Below are 16,654 nucleotides of genomic sequence, written 5' to 3'. Positions count from 1 at the left end.
ATTTTTAATTTTTTGAGATAACACCATATTGTTCTCCACAGTGGCTGCACCAGTTTGCATTCCCACCAGCAGTGTACTAGAGTCCCCTTTTCTCCACACCCTCGCCAGCACTTGTTGTTTGATGATTTCTTGATGGCAGCCATTCTGACAGGTGTGAGGTGATACCTCATTGTTGTTTTAATTTGCATCTCTCTGATTATTAGTACATACACACAATGGAGTACTATGCAGCTGTAAGAAAGAAAGAACTTTTATCCTTTGAGACAACATGGAGGGATCTGGAAAGTATTTTCCTAAGTGAAATAAGCGAAGCAGAGCAAGACAAATATCACATGATCTCACTTATTTCTGGAATATAATAAACTAAACAAACTGATGAACAAAATAGACCCAGAGACATCCAATTAGGGTACAGACTGATATTCCTCAGAAGGGAAGGGTGTAAGGAAGAGATAAACCACAGAACTTATATGCATGTATAAATAACCAATGGACATAGACAACAAAAGTGGGGACGAGGAGGGAGGGTATAGGGAGAAGGAAGTCAATGGGGGAAAAAAGGAGAAACATCTGTAACAAAAATTAATTGATTAAAAAAAGAACAACAACACAAACAACAAAAGTTAGAAATGCATATAAAGAATTATGTATAAATAAGGATGTTTAATATAGTGTTAATTTTAATAACAAATATTCAAAACAATCTGAATATTTAAATATTGGAAATCAATTTTGGTTTAGCTCTAATTAGATTTTAAAGCAGCCAACTGAAGATCTTGTTTTTATATAATATTTAATGTCCTAAAGAATTAGTTGTTCTATAATATGAAATTAAAAAAAGGATATGTTAGCATTTCACAGTACTAATTTTGTTTTAAAATTCTACATAAATGTACCAAAAAAACTAGGAAGACATATCTTTTGTTATTGGGGGTATACTGGATCATTTTCATTTTCTTATATTCTTTTTCAACATGAATATAATTTAAGTTGTTTTAAAAGTAAAAGTTACTTAAAAATAAAAATAAAACTCTAAATGTTCCAAATTAATATTCAATGAGCAACATGTATAATAATGGATACCATTTATTATTGAGCACCAAGTAAAGTTCATGCCTAGGAGTACTATATACCCTGTTTAGGAATGAAACAAGTGAAGTTCAGAGAAATTTAAAAAAATATATATTCTCCACAGTATCACAGTAACTGAGAGAGCCAGAAGTCTATCACAGTTCTTATTCCAAAGCCAGTGCTCTTTCCACTATGCTTAGCTGCCTCACAAAAATAATAGTGATATCTGTGTGGAGGAGTTATAGAAGTAAGCCCTGCTATCCAGAGGCACTAAAGAAACATAAGTAATTGGAGATTAGGAGTGAATAAAGATGAGTGTTTTAAAGAAGGAGGCAAGTAATTCCCTGTCATCTGTCAATTAATAGGTGCCATATCGGTTCTGTTGATCAAAATAAAACCTGCTTTTCTAGTGTATAAAATTTGTCTGAGTTTTATGGCCCATGAGGGCAAGGAGATCATCCAATAGTTTACACAATGCTTTTTGACAGTTGCTTTTTCAGCTCTGCCAAGAGTAATTAATTCCATTCATTCACACGTTAGATCAAAGCAATATTTCTTGAACAGATTTTCTTTTTATTTTCTTCATGAAAGGAAGAAAGTGAAGAGAAATTCTAAATATATGGTTCCTGACCACATTGCTATAATATTAATTTAAAATGTAGGCCACAAGTTTGATTATTTAGAATACAGTGTTCTGACCTCAGTTTGGCCTGTTCTCATCTGCTTGATAGAAAACAACATTAAAAAATAATTTATTGAGATGTATATTCACAGACTACTTTTATCACCAAAATCAATTTTAGAACATTTACATTACCCCCAAAGAAACAAACCTCACACCCCTTAGCTGTCACCCTGTAACTCCCCTAACAACCCAAGACTTAGGTAACCATAATCTACTTTCTGTCTCTATAAAGCAACTTTTTGTTGGATAAAATAAAAAATGTTTTCTGGTTTGGAACAGATCAGTATTATCCTGAAAGCTATCTGGAGAATGTCTGAAATAGTCAACTTCTGCTAGGAAAAAAAGAAAAAGAAAAAAGAGCAGCACCCATTTTCTTTCATTTTTTTAAAATAAAATTTATTTATTTTTATTTTGTATTAATTTATTATTGTTACAGATGTTGCTACTTTTTTCTGCATTGTCACCCTCCACCCCATCCCCTCTTTGTTGTCCATGACCATCAGTTATTCGTACATGCATATAAGTTCTGTGGTTTATCTCTTCCCTTCCCACCCTAAACACTCTTCTAAGGATTGTCATTCTGTATACTACATCTACGTCTCTGGGTCTGCCCTGTTCATCAGACTGTTATGTTCATTATATTCCACAAATAAGTAAAATCATGTAATATTTGTCTTTCTTTGCTTGGCTTGTTTCACTTAGGATAATACTCTCCAGGTCTCTTCATGTCATCTCAAAGGATAAGAGATCTTTCTTTCTAACAGCTGCATAGTATTCCATTGTGTATATGTACCAGAGGTTTTGTAGCCATTCATCTACTGATGGACAATTGGGCTGTTTCCTGATCTTAGCTATTGTAAATATGGCTGCTATGAAAATGGGGGTACATATATTCTTTCTAATTGGTGATTCAGGTTTCTTAGGGTACATTCCTAGAAGTAGGATCACTGGGTCAAATGAAAAATTAATTTTTAATTTTTTAAGATAACACCATAGTGTTTTCCACAGTGGGTGCACCAGTCTGCATTCCCACCAACAGTGTACTTGAATTTCTTTTCTCCACACCCTCACAAACACTTGTTATTTGATGATTTGTTGATAGCAGCCATTCTGACAGGTGTGAGGTGATACCTCATTGTTTTTATTTGCATCTCTCTGATGATTAGTGATGTTGAACATTTGTTCATGTGTCTCTTGGCCATTTGTATGTCCTGTTTGGAGAGGTGTCTATTTACTTCCTCTGCCATTATTTAATGGGTTCTTTATCTTCCTTTTGTTGAGTTGTATGAGCCCTCTATATATTTTGGAAATTAACTCATCTGATGTATCATTGGCAATTATGCTATCCCATATGGTGAGTTCCCTTTCCATTTTGATGTATCTTTCTTTTGCTGTGCAGAAGCTTTTGAGTTTGATGTAGTCCCATATTTTCATTTTTTCCTTTGTTTCTGTTGCCTTAGGTGATGTATCAGTAAAAATTCTGCTGATGTCTAAAATTTTGTTGCCTTCATTTTCTTCTAGGATTTTTATGGATTCAGGAGTCACATTTAAGTCTTTTATCCATTTTGAGTTTATTCTTCTGTATGATGTAATTTGATGGTCTACTTTCATATTTTTGCATGTAGCTGTCCAATTTTACCACCACCATTTATTAAAAAGGCTGTCTTTATTCCATTGTACGCTCTTGCCACCTTTGTCAAATATGAATTGAGCATAATGTCTTTGGTCAATTTCTGGGTTCTGTGTTCTGTTCCACTGGCCTATATGCCTGTTCATGTGCCAGTACCAGGCTCTTTTGATTACAGTAGATTTGTAGTATACTCTGATATCTGAAATTTTGATCCCTTGTAATTTGTCCTTATTTTTCTAGATTGCTGTGGCTCTTCAGGATCTTTTTTGTTTCCATATAAACTTTTGAAGTATTTGTTCTAGTTCTGCAAAATATGTCATTTGTGTTTTGATGGGGATTGCATTGAATTTATGGATTTTTTCAAATTCTATGAAAATTTTAATGATGTTAATTCTTCCAGTCCATGAACAAGATATATGCTTCCACTTTTTTATATCTTCCTCTATTTCTTTTTTCAATGTCATGTAGTTTTCTGGAAATAAGTCCTTTACTTCTTTCGTTAAGTTTGTTCCTAGGTATTTAATTTTTTCCCCGTGATTATAAATGAAATTTTTTTTAAGTTTCTTTTTCTGTGAGTTTATCATTGGTGTAGAAGAATGCCGTCGATTTCCTGACATTAATTTTTTATTCTGCTACTTTGCTAAACTCATTTAAGAAGTCGAGTAGATTTTTGATGGAGTCTTTAGGGTTTTTATGTATAATATCATGCCATCTGAAAATAATGACAGGTTCACTTCCTCCTTTACAATTTGGATCCCTTTTATTTTGTCTTTATGTCTGATTTCTGAGGCTAAAACTTCCAGTACTAAGTTAAATAAAAGTGGTGAAAGTGGGCTTCCTGTCTTTCTCCTGTTCTTAAGGGAAATGCTTTTAGTCTGTCCATTGAGCATGATGTTGGCTGTAGGTCATTCATATATGGCTTTTATTATGTCGAAATATGATCCCTTTATTCCCACATTGCTGAAAGTTTTTTATAATAAATAGATGCTGGATTTTGTCAAATGCTTTTTCAGCATCTGTTGATATGATCATGTGGTTTTTATTCTTCATTTTTTTATGTGGTGTATCACACTTATTGATTTGTGAATATAGTATTAGCCTTGCATCCCTGGGATGAATCCCACTTGGTTATGGTGAATAATTTTTTTGATGTATTTCTCTATCTGATTTGCTAGTATTTTGTTAAGGATTTTGGCATCTATGTTCATCAAGGATATCGGTCTGTATTATTCTTTCTTTATAGTGTCTTTTCCTGGTTTTGGAATTAGAATTATCCTGGACTCATAAAACTAGTTTGGAAGTCTTCACTGTTCTTGAATTTTTTGGAATAGTTTGAGAATATTTCGTGTTAGTTCTTCTTTGAATGTTTGGTAAAACTCCCCCGTGAAGTCATCAGGGCCTGGGCTATTGTTTGCTGAGAAAGTCTTGATTACATCTTCAATTTCCTTCATTGTTATTAGTCTGTTCAAGTTTTCTATCTCTTCCCAGTTCGGTTTTGGGAGACTATATGTTTCTAGAAATTTGTTTATTTTGCTTAGATTGTCAAATTTGTTACCATATAATTGTTCACAGTATTTGTTAACCATCTTTTGTATTTCTGTGGTGTCAGTTGTTACTTCTCTTTTATTTCTGATTTTGTGTATTTGGGTTCTGTTTATTTCTGGTTGAATGTAGCTAAGGGTCCATCAATCTTGTTTATCTTTTTAGAAAACCAGCTCTTTATTTTATTTATTCTTTGAATATTTTTTTGTGTGGTCTCTGTGTTGTTTATTTTTGCACTAATCATTACTATTTCCTTCCTTCTACTTGCTTTGGGGTTTTCTTTTTGTTTGCTTTCTAGTTCTATACGTTGTGAGGTTAGATAGTTAATGAGAAATTTTTCTTGTTTCTTGAGGGAGGCCTGTAGTGCAATGAACTTTCCTCTCAGAACTTCTTTCTGTGCATGCCATAAATTTTGTGTTGTTGTGTGTTCATTATCATTGGTTTCCAGGAAATTTTTAAGTTCTTCATTGATCTCCATGGTAACCCATTTATTGCTTAATAACATGCTATTGAGCTTGCATGTGTTCAAAGGTCTTTGCATGTTCTTGTTGCAACTGATGTCCAGTTCCATGCCGTTGTGATCTGAGAAGATGCTTGATATGATTTCAATCTTTTTGAACTGGTAGAGACTTAGTTTGTGTCCTATCATGTGGTTTATCTTTAAGAATGTCCCACATGTACGAAAGAAGAATGTGATTTCTGCAGTTTTGTCATGTAATTCTTTATAGATATCTATTAAATCCATTTGGTCTAGTGTTTCACTTACAGTCTCTGTTTCCTTGCTAAATTTTTGTCTATAGGATCTAGCCAGTGATGTCACCGGGGTATTGAAGTTCCCTGTTATGATTGTACTGCTGTGGATTCCTCCTTTGAAGTCCTCCAGAAGATATTTTTTTATTGAATTAATTAATTAATTTTTTGATACAGATGTTTCTCCTTTTTCCCGCACTGATTCGCCCCACCCCCTCCCACCCTGCCCTCTCCCCAGCTTTGTTCATGCATACATGCATATAAGTTCTGTAGTTTATCTCTCCACCTTACACCCTCTTCTGAGAATATAGTCAGTCTGTACTCCACTTATACGTCTCTTGGACTACCCCATTTCTCAGACTGTTATGTTCATTATATTCCACAAGTAACTGAGATCATATGATACTTGTCTTTCTCTTTTTGGCTTTTTTCGCTTAGGTTGACACATTCAAGGTCCCTCCATGTTGTCTCAAAGGATAAGAGATCTTTCTTTCATACAGCTGCATAGCACTCCATTGTATATATGTAAAACAGCTTTTTTATCCATTCCTCTACTGATGGACATTTGGGCTGTTTCCAGATCTTCGCTATTGTAAATAGTGCTGCTACAAATGTGTGGGAACATATATTGTTTCTGATTGGTGTGTCAAGCTTCTTAGTGTATATTCCTAGAAGTGGAATTACTGGGGCAAATGAAAGTTCAATTTTTATTTTTTTCGGGTAAAAGCATATTGTTTTCCATAGTGGCTGCACCAATCGCATTCCCACCACCAGCGTATTAGAGTTCCCTTTTCTCCACACCCTCGTCGACACTTGTTGTTTGATGATTTGATGATGGCGGCCATTCTGACAGGTGTGAAGTGATACCTCATTGTTGTTTTAATTTGCATCTCTCTGTTGATTAGTGATGTTGAGCATTTCTCCATATATCTTTAGCCATCTGTATGTCCTGTTTGAAAAGGTGTCTATTTAGTTCCTCTCCCCATTTTTTTAATTGGTTTTTTTGTCTTCCTTTTGTTGAGTTGTATGAACACTCTCTATATATATTGGTAATTAATCCTTTACTGATATATCATTGGCAATCATGCTCTCCCATACAGTGGGTAGCCTTTCCATTTCCATGATTGTATCTTTTGCTGTGCAGGAGCTTTTGAGTTTGATGTAGTCCCATGTGTTCATTTTCTCCTTTGTTTCTATTGCCTTAGGTGATGTATCAGTGAAAATTCTGCTACATGAAAATTCGGTATGATGTCTGAAATTTTGTTGCCTACAGTTCCTTCTAAAATTTTTATTGATTCATAAGTCACATTTAAGTCTTTTATCCATTTTGAATTTATTCTTGTGTAGAGTGTAAGTTAATGGTCTAGTTTCATTTTTTTGAAAGTACCTATCCAGTTTTCCCAACACCATTTATTAAAAAGGCTGTCCTTACTCCACTGTATGCTCTTGCCACCTTTGTCAAATATTAATTGAGCATATTGCCTTGGGTCCATTTCTGGGTTCTCTGTTCTGTTCCACTGGTCTATACGCTTGTTCTTGTGCCAGTACCAGGCTGTTTTAATTACAGTGGCTTTGTAGCATAACCTGAAATCTGGTAATGTGATCCCTCCTACTTTGTTCTTCTTTTTTAATATTGCTGTGGCTATTCAAGGTCTTTTTTGGTTCCATATGAATTTTGAAGTATTTGTTCTAGTTTGAAGTATGCCGTAAGAATTTTTATGGGGATTGAATTGAATCTATAGATTACTTGGGTAGTATGGACATTTTAATGATGTTAATTCTTCCAATCTAGAAACTAGGTATGTCGTTCCACTTTCTTATATCTTCCTTCATTTCTTTTTTCAATGACCTGCAGTTGTCTGAGAATAGGTCTTTATTTCCTTGGTTAAGTTTATTCCTAGGTATCTTAATTTTTTTTGCCCCAATGGTAAATGGGATTGTTTTCTAAGTTTCTCTTTCTGTGAGTTGATCATTGGTGTATAAGAATGCAATCGATTTCTTGACGTTAATTTTGTATCCTGCTACTTTTCCAAATCCATTTATTAGGTCTAGTATATTTTTGATGGAGTCTTTGGGATTTTCTACGTATAGTATCATATCACCTGCAAATAATGTCATTTTTACTTCTTCCTTTCCCGTTTGGATCCCTATTATTTTTTCATCCTAATTGTTGAGGCTAAGACTTCCAGTACTATGTTAAATAAGAGTGGTGAAAGTTGGCATCCTGTCTTGTTCCTGTTCTTAAGGAAAATGCTTTTAGCTTTTGCCCCTTGAGTATGATGTTGACTGTAGGTCTTTCATATATGATCTTAATTATGTCGAAATATGATCCCTCTGTTCCCACACTGCTGAGTGTTTTTATGAGAAATGGATGCTGGATTTTGTTGAAAGCTTTTCCCACATCTATTGATATGATCATGTGGTTTTTATTCTTCATTTTGTTTATGTGGTGTATCTCATTTATTGATTTGCGAATATTGTAACAGCCTTGCATCCATGGGATGAATTCCACTTGGTCATAGTGTATAATTTTTTGATGTGTTGCTGGATCCAATTTGCTAGTATTTTGTTCAGGATTTTGGCGTCTATGTTCTTCAGGGATATTGGCCCGTAGTTTTTTTTCTTTGTAATCTCTTTTTCTGGTTTTGGAATGAGAATCATGCTGGCCTCATAAAACAAGTTTGGAAGTCTTCTTTCTTCTTGAATTTTTTGAAATAGTTTGAGGAGAATAGGTGTTAGTTCTTTTTTAATGTTCCATAAAACTCTGCCGTGAAGCCATCTGGGCCTATGTTTTTGTTTGCTGAGAGAGTCTTGATTACATATTCAATTTCTTCTGTTGTTATTGGTCTGTTCAAGTTTTCTATATCTTCCGGGTCCTGTTTTTGGAGACTATGTGTTTCTAGAAATATGTTTATTTTGCTTAGATTGTCAAATTTTTTGCCATATAATTGTTCATAGTAGTTGTTAATGATCTTCTGTATATCTGTGGTATCAGTTGTTATTATTCCTCTTTCATTTCTGATTTTGTGTATTTGGGTTCTCTCTCTTTGTTTCTTGGTGCGTCTAGCTAAGGGTCCATCAATCTTGTTTATCTTTTCAAAAAACCAAGTCTTTGTTTCATTGATCCTTTGAATTGTTTTTTTTTTTTTTGTCTCTATGTCATATATTTCTGCTCTGCTCTTTACTATTATTTTCTTTCTGCTATTTGCTCTAGGGTTTTCTTTTTGTTTGGTTTCTAGTTCTTTAAGTTTTGAAGTTAGATAGTCTCTTAGTGATTTTTCTTGCTTCTTGAGGTAGGCCTGTAGTACTATGAACTTCCCTCTCAGAACTGCTTTTGCTGTATCCCATAGGTTTTGTGTTGTTGTGTGTTCATTTTCATTTTATTCCAGGAAGATTTTAATATCTTACTTGATCTCCTCATTGACCCATTCGTTCTTTAATAACATGCTATTTAGCTTCCATGTGTTCAAATGTCTTTGCATGTTTTGTTGCAATTGATTTCTAGTTTTATGCCATTGTGATCTGAGAAGATGCTTGATATGATTTCAATCTTTTTGAACTGGTAGAGACTTAATTTGTGTCCTATCATGTGGTCTATCTTTGAGAATATCCCTTGTGCACTTGAGAAGAATGTGAATTTTGTAGTTATGGGGTATAATTCTCTGTAGATATCTATTAAATCCATTTGGTCTGGTGCTTTATATAGAGTCTCTGTTTTCTTGCTAATTTTTTTCTCTAGGATCTATCCAGTGATGTCAGCGGGGTGTTGAAGTCCCCTGCTATGATTGTATTGCTATTTATTTCTTTTTGAAGTCTTCCAGAATATTTTTAATATATTTTGGTGCTCCTATATTGGGCATACATGTTTATCAAGTTTATATCTTTCTGTCTGATAGATCCTTTCAATATTATGGAGTGGCCTTCTTTGTCTCTTGTTATGGTCTTCATTTTGAAATCTATTTTATCAGATATGAGTATTGCTACCCCAGCTTTCTTTTTCTATCTATTTACTTGGGAGATGTTTTTCCATCCCTTCAGTTTCAATCTATGTGAGTCATATATATGAGTGATGCTTTCTTATCTAATAAGCTACTGCGTGTTTTTTTATTGAAGCATTCAATCCATTTACATTTAAGGTGATTAATGATATGTATTTATTTATTGCCATTTTTCTGTAGTGTGGTTTTAGTTTTCTTCCTATTTCTCCTGCTAATTACAGCAGTCTTTTTAACATTTCCTGCAGTGCTTGTTTGGTGCTAATATATTCCCTTTTTTTTCTTTTCTTTTTTTTTCTGTGAAGCTCATTATTTGACCTTCTATTTTGAATGACAGTCTTGCTGGATGGAGTAGTCTTGGATTCAGATCCTTGTTTTACATGATTACCTCATGCTATTCCCTTCTGGCCTGTTGTGTTTATGTTGAGAATTCAGCTGACAGCCTTATGGGGGGGGGGTGTAGGTAACCTGTTGCTTTTCTCTTGCTGCTTTTAAGATTCTCTCTTTTTCTTTAATTTCTGGCATTTTGATTACTATGTGTTGGTGTGGGCCTCACTGGGTTCTTCTTACTTGGGTCTCTCTATGCTTCTTGAACTTGAGTGCCTTCTTCCTTCACCAAATTAGAAAGTTTTCTGTCAATATTTCTTCAAATATATTCTCTAACCTTTACTCATATTCTTCCTCTTCGGAGACTCCTGTGATGCAAATGTTATTATGTTTCCAGTTGTCCCACAGTTTTCTTAAACTATTTTCCTGTTTTTTATTTTATTTTATTTTTATTTTTTTGGTTTTCTGATTGGTTGATTTTTTCTACCCTATCTTCTAATTCAATGATCCAGTCCTCAGCTTCCTTTACTCTGCCTTTTAGATCTTCCAATGTGTTCTTTATTTCTGATATGTCATTCTTCATTTCTTCTTGGTGGTTTTTAATTTCTAACTGGTTGATTTTTAACATTTCTATGTCTTTACTCATGGTGCTCATGTCCTTACACATGCTGTTGAGCTTCCTCAAGATCATGGCTCTTAATTCTAGTTAACTTGTTTAACTGCACATCATTTATCTCCTCTTTGGTAGAGGTCTCTTGTTCTTTCATTTGGTTTTGTTTCTGTGTTTCACCATTTTGGCTATCACAGTGGGTTTTAGAGCCTTCCAAATTTTCATGTGGGTGTTGGTGTTCTGCTATTTATGGCTCCCTCTCCTGAGTTTAGATAAGCCAGGCAGGACCCATGTTACACACCACTGTCAAGTCTTACTTTCCTGGTTAAAGTTGCTAGCCCAGGGAATGGTACATTTATCCTCTAGCTTTTTGCTTGGAACCTATCAGTAGCAGTTACCTCCCTCAGAAAGTTTTTTTAATGTATTTTGATCCTCCTATATTGGGTGCATATATGTTTACCAAGGTTACATCTTCCTGTTGGATAGATCTTTTCAATTTTATGTAGTGGGCTTCTTTGTCTTTAGTTACGGTCTTCATTTTGAAATCTATTTTATCAGATATGAGTATTGCTACACCAGCTTTTGTTTCCTTTTTATTTGCTTGGAAGATTTTTTTCCTCCCTTTATTGTCTACATATATGAGGTTTTTCATATATGAGGTTTTTCTTGTAAGGTGGGTCTTTTGTAAACAACATATATGTGATTCATGCTTTCTTATCCAGTCCATAACTCTGTCTTTTTATCGGAATCTTCTACTGATTACAGCAGAACTTTCAACATTTCTTGCAGTGCTGGTTTGGTTCTAATAAATTCCCTTATTTTTATTTTTTTATTTTTTGGTTTGGGAAGCTCTTTATTTGACCTTCTATTTTGAATGATAGTCTTGCTGGATGGAGTAGTCTTGGACTCAGATCCTTGTTTTTCATGACCTTGATTACTTCATGCCATTCTTTTCTGACCTCTAGTGATTCTGTTGTGAAGTCAGTTGATAACCTTATGGGTATTCCTTTGTAGGTAACCTCTGGCTTATCTCTTGCTGCCTTTAGAATTCTCTCTTTGTAGCTAATTTCTGGCATTTTGATTACTATGTGTCTTAGTGTGGGCCTGTTTGTGTTTTTCTTACTTGGGGCTCTCTGTGCTTCTTGAACTTAAATTCCTTCTTCTTTCACCAAATTCAGGAAGTTTTCTGTCACTCTTTCTTCAAATATCTTCTCTAATCCTTGCTCATTTTCTTCTTTTTCTGGGACTCCTATGATGTTAGTATTATTACGTTTCCAGTTGTCCTACAGTTCCTTTAAGCTGTCTTCCTGTTTTTTAATTGTTTTTTTTTTTTTTCCTTTTGGTTTTCAAATTGGTTGATTTTTTTTCTACCCTGTCTTCTAATTCACTGATTTGGTCCTCAGCTTCTTCTACTCTGCTGTTTAGTCCTTCCAATGTGTTCTTTATTTCTGCTGTCATTCTTCATTCATTCCTGTTGGTTTTTCATTTCCAATTGGTTGATTTTTAATATTTTTATATTTTTACTAATGGTGTTGATGTCCTTACTCATGCTGTTGAGCTTCCTCAAGATCTTGCCTCTGAACTCTACTTCTGATAACTTGCTTAACTGAATTTCATTTATCTCATCTTCGGTAGAGGTCTCTTGTTCTTTCGTTTGGGATTTGTTTCTTTGCTTCACCATTTTGCCTATCTCAGTGGGTTTTGGAGCCTGCCAAATTTCCCCTGTGAGTATTGGTTATATACTGTTTTTGGCTCCCTCTACTGGATTTAAATGAGCATGGGAGGACCCACATTAAACTTTCTGTCAAGTCTTACTTTTCTGTGTAGATTTGCAAGCTCAGGAAAGGTTTAGTTATTCTCTATCTTTTTGCCTGGGGTCTATTAGTTTCAGTTACTTGAAGAGCTTTGGGTTCTCAGTTGAATAAAACACTCCCTTAGGTGTTCAGCATAAAAGGATTTCCTGAGTGAGGGGCATATGCTGTTTGTTATTGAGCCTCAGTCTGCATTTTTTGGCTCATCTGGGTGAAGTTAAACCTCTGAGGGAGGGGTTGCTGCTTTCCACAGAGCTCCAGAAGGAGCATAATGGCAACTCTTCTGTATGGTTGCAACTCCGCAAAAATTCTGAGTGCCCTTCAAATCCTGAGTGTCCCCACACAGTTCCTGTGTAATTTGCCCTTCCTCTGCCAGAGCCCAAGGTGAGTGGGTATAGCAAATTTAGTGCTCTGTCCCAGCCCTGTGTGCTATGGAGGTGGCTTAGGATTTTAACCCTGAGGGCACTGCTTACAGCTAAGACCGCTGCTGTCCGTGGGGTCCCAGTCCCCCTCTTGTGCCTCTGCAGACCTCCTAGGCTCTGTTAAATGTCCCTGGTTATATGGTCCTCTCAAGCTGCTTTCCTATTGTTTGTTTGTTTGTTTGTTTTTTCTGACAATTTGTCTTTATTTTAGTTGTAATTCCAGTTTTGTCCTGGGAGATCATTTATGTAGCTTCCATTTATTATGCCACCATTTTGGAATTTTCAATTTATGAAATTTTCATTTAATGTTCATTCATTGCTCTTAATGAATGCAAATCCAGCTGCCCTAAAATAATTTCTCAGATTTGTGAGTCATGGTGGACACACAGTTGAGCTTTCTTATTTATCTCATGTCATTTCTTTCTCCAACACACAGTAGGGAGGTGATCCAAGTGGGTTGCTCAGCACCACATTTTCTAATGTGAAATCAACTATCACTATTTAGTTGGGAACCACTCTATCTTTATTTTGTCTTTCAATAATTTAAGTGCACACACAAAACAGAGTCTTGCTCATCATCATCAGGCAGGGTTCCCTAATATCTACTTTTGTAGAACATTGACAGTATATTCAGGTAATAGTCTTCTTCCAAGAAATCTCAGTGAATGTAGCAGGAAATGCTGGGAGAGAGCTGTGTTCCCTACTGGTTACATTTCCACTCACTAGTTTTTAGAAAACTCTAGGGAACTCTGGAGTTCCCAGTTTATTTCAAGGTACAGCGGCAGAAAGACATCTTCAAAACCCTGATATATTTTTGGGTTTGATTCTGTGCCTTCCTTTTTAGAAACCTCTTTCTCTCACTTTGGAGAAAATAAGATGTGATAAATCAGGTCAGGCATGCTTGCTTTGAATCCTAGGACCATATACTAGGTAGGCAATATGACTTAATCTCTTTGATCCACAGTATCTTCATCAGCAAAATAATAATGCTGCCATCTAACTGGTAGTGTTATAGTAAGAATTAAATGTAATGACATATGCGGAAGTACCCACAGTTTATTGTATACAGCAATACTCAATAAATATTATCTTATTTTCTTTTATAGTGTTTTTCCATAAACTCCAGAAACCAGAGACTTTATTCTGTTCTCTAATTGTCTGGGGCCTGCCCAACATAGAACATGCATTGTATTCATCAATAAATAAAGATTTGGGTTTAAGTGGTTCTTTTACTAACAAACTATGAAATTAATATAAATTACTTAACTTAAGGCTGCCTTGATTTTTTCATGTCTCAGAAGGTAATATATCCTAATGCTTTAAAATTTAATATGCATGTGAATTACCTAGGTGTTTTATTAAAATGTAGACTCTGATTCAGTAGCTATAGTAAACAGAATTCTAAGATGACTTCTAAGATCCCTATCCCCTAGTGTACATGTCCTGTATAATTCCTTCCCATTGAGAAAAGGTAAAACCCATGCATATGATGGGATGTCACTCACATGATTAGGTTATGTTAAATAGAAACGGTGAAGAAATATTGCTTATGTAATTAAGGTCCCAAATACTTAATTATTGAAAGGAGATTACCTTGGGAGGGAGTGACCTAATTAAGTGAGCCCATTAAAAGAGTGTCTAGAGGTCAAAAATGGAATGTCAGAGATTTCTCTTGCTGGTCTTAAAGAAGTAAGCTTCTATAAGTTCTACAGCTACAAGGAAATAAATTCTACCAACAACCAGGTGAGCCTGGAAAAGTAATTGTTGCCTCAAATCAGACCCCAGTACCAACTGACATTTTGATTGCAGCCTCTGACATCCTGAGCAGAGGATCCAGCTAAACTGTACCCAGATTCCTCACCCACAAAAGCTATGAAATAATAATGTATTTTAAGCTGTTAAATTTTTGGCAATTTGCAACATAGCAATATATAACTAATGCAATAGGTTTGGGTGAGGCATTTCTAATAAGTTCCCAGGTGACTACTGATGATGCTAGTATATATTCATATTTGGAGTAACAAATATATAACACAGTCATTTCAAGACTCAGAGTGATAATGGTTATTGGGGATGAATAATTGAGGGTGTTTCAACCTAAAGTTTATTCCTAATTACACAATTTAGATTTTGTTTTCTAAAGTTGACTCTTATGTGACTTTTGTGGAGAATTTATACTTAAACTTACATTTAGTACCAATTAAAATCACATCTCTTTATTTTCCTACTTTTTCAAAATAACTTGAATATATCCCTAATTAAAAACAAATAATGCATTCCAAAATGGTGGCAGAGTGAATGGAAGCTACATAGACCATCCTCCAGGACCACAGTGGAATCACAACTACAATAAAGACAGATATTCTGGAAAAAGCAACAGAAAAGCAGCTTGTGAGGACCACATAATCAGGGACACTGAATCAATCCAGGTAGGATTGTGGAGGAGCAAAAGGAGGGCTGGAAGCCCACGGACAGCAGCAGTCTTAGCTGTGAGCAGCACCCTCAGAGTTGAGCTCATAAACCCGCTCCACAGGGCAGAGAGACAAGACAGAGCACTAAATAGCCACAGCCACTCACATTGGGCTCCAGCAGAGGGAGGGTGGACTGTACTGGAACTGTGTGGGGACACTCTGGATATGGAGGGTGCTCAGAGCTTTGGCTGAGTTGTGGTCACGCAGGATGGTGGCCATCATACTCCATCCAGTGATCTGGGGAGAGGCAGCAGCACCTCCCTCAGAGATTCAACCCCACCAGGTGGGCCATTGAAATGTAAATTGAGGTTCATTAACAACCAGCATCTGTTGCAACCTTAGGAAATCCTCTTACTCTGCACACCTAAGGAAGTTTATCATTCAAATGAAAACCCAAGGCTCTTCAAGTAACCTGGACTAAAAGACTCCAGGCAAAAAGCTAGAGGATAACTGAACAACTCTTGGGCTAGCAACTCTAACCAGGAAAGTAAGACTTGACAGTGGTGTTTAACATGGGTCCTCCCACCCTCATTCAAACCCAGTAGAAGGAGCCACAAACAGCAGAACACCAACACCCACAGAAAAAAATTGGCAGGCTCCAAAACCAACTAAGATAACCAAAATGGTGAAACAAAAAACAAATCACAAATGAAAGAACAAGAGACCTCAACTGAAGATGAGATAAATGAAATGCAGTAATAAAGCATGTTAACAGAGCTAGAATTCAGAGTCAATATCTTCAGGAATCTCAATGGCATGAGTAAGGACATCAACATCATAAAGAAAGACATAGAAACATTGAAAATCAACCAATTAGAAATGAAAAACTACCAAGAAGAAATGAAGAATGACATAGCAGAAAAAAGGAACACATTGAAAAACCTCATAGCAGAGTAGAGGAAGCTGACAACTGAATCAGTGAATTAGAAGAGAAGGTAGAAAAATTGAAAAAGCCTTCGAATAACTTCAGCATCCATTTCTGATAAAAATGCTCAGCAATGTAAGAATAGAGGGATCATATCAAGATGACAAAGGCCATATATGAAAGACTTACAGCCAACATCATTTTCAGTGGGCACAACCTAAAAGCATTTCCTTGGATCTGAAAAATGGCGCTGGAGTGAATGGAGCTACACAAACCATCTCCCAGGACCGCACTGGATTTACAATGAAAATAAAGGCAAATCATCAGGAAGGAGCAACCAAAAGACACCTTGGAGAACCATATAACCAGGGACACCGACTCAATCCTGGTAGGCTTGCGAGGACGCGACAAGGGGCTGGGAGCCCACGGTCCACAGCGGCCTGGGCGGGGACCAGGGAACTTGGCGGGAAGTTGC

The sequence above is a fragment of the Molossus molossus genome, unplaced genomic scaffold (genome assembly GCF_014108415.1).
Source record: "Molossus molossus isolate mMolMol1 unplaced genomic scaffold, mMolMol1.p scaffold_m16_p_2, whole genome shotgun sequence".
Classification (NCBI taxonomy): domain Eukaryota; kingdom Metazoa; phylum Chordata; class Mammalia; order Chiroptera; family Molossidae; genus Molossus; species Molossus molossus.
Note: the sequence above shows the minus strand (reverse complement) of the source record.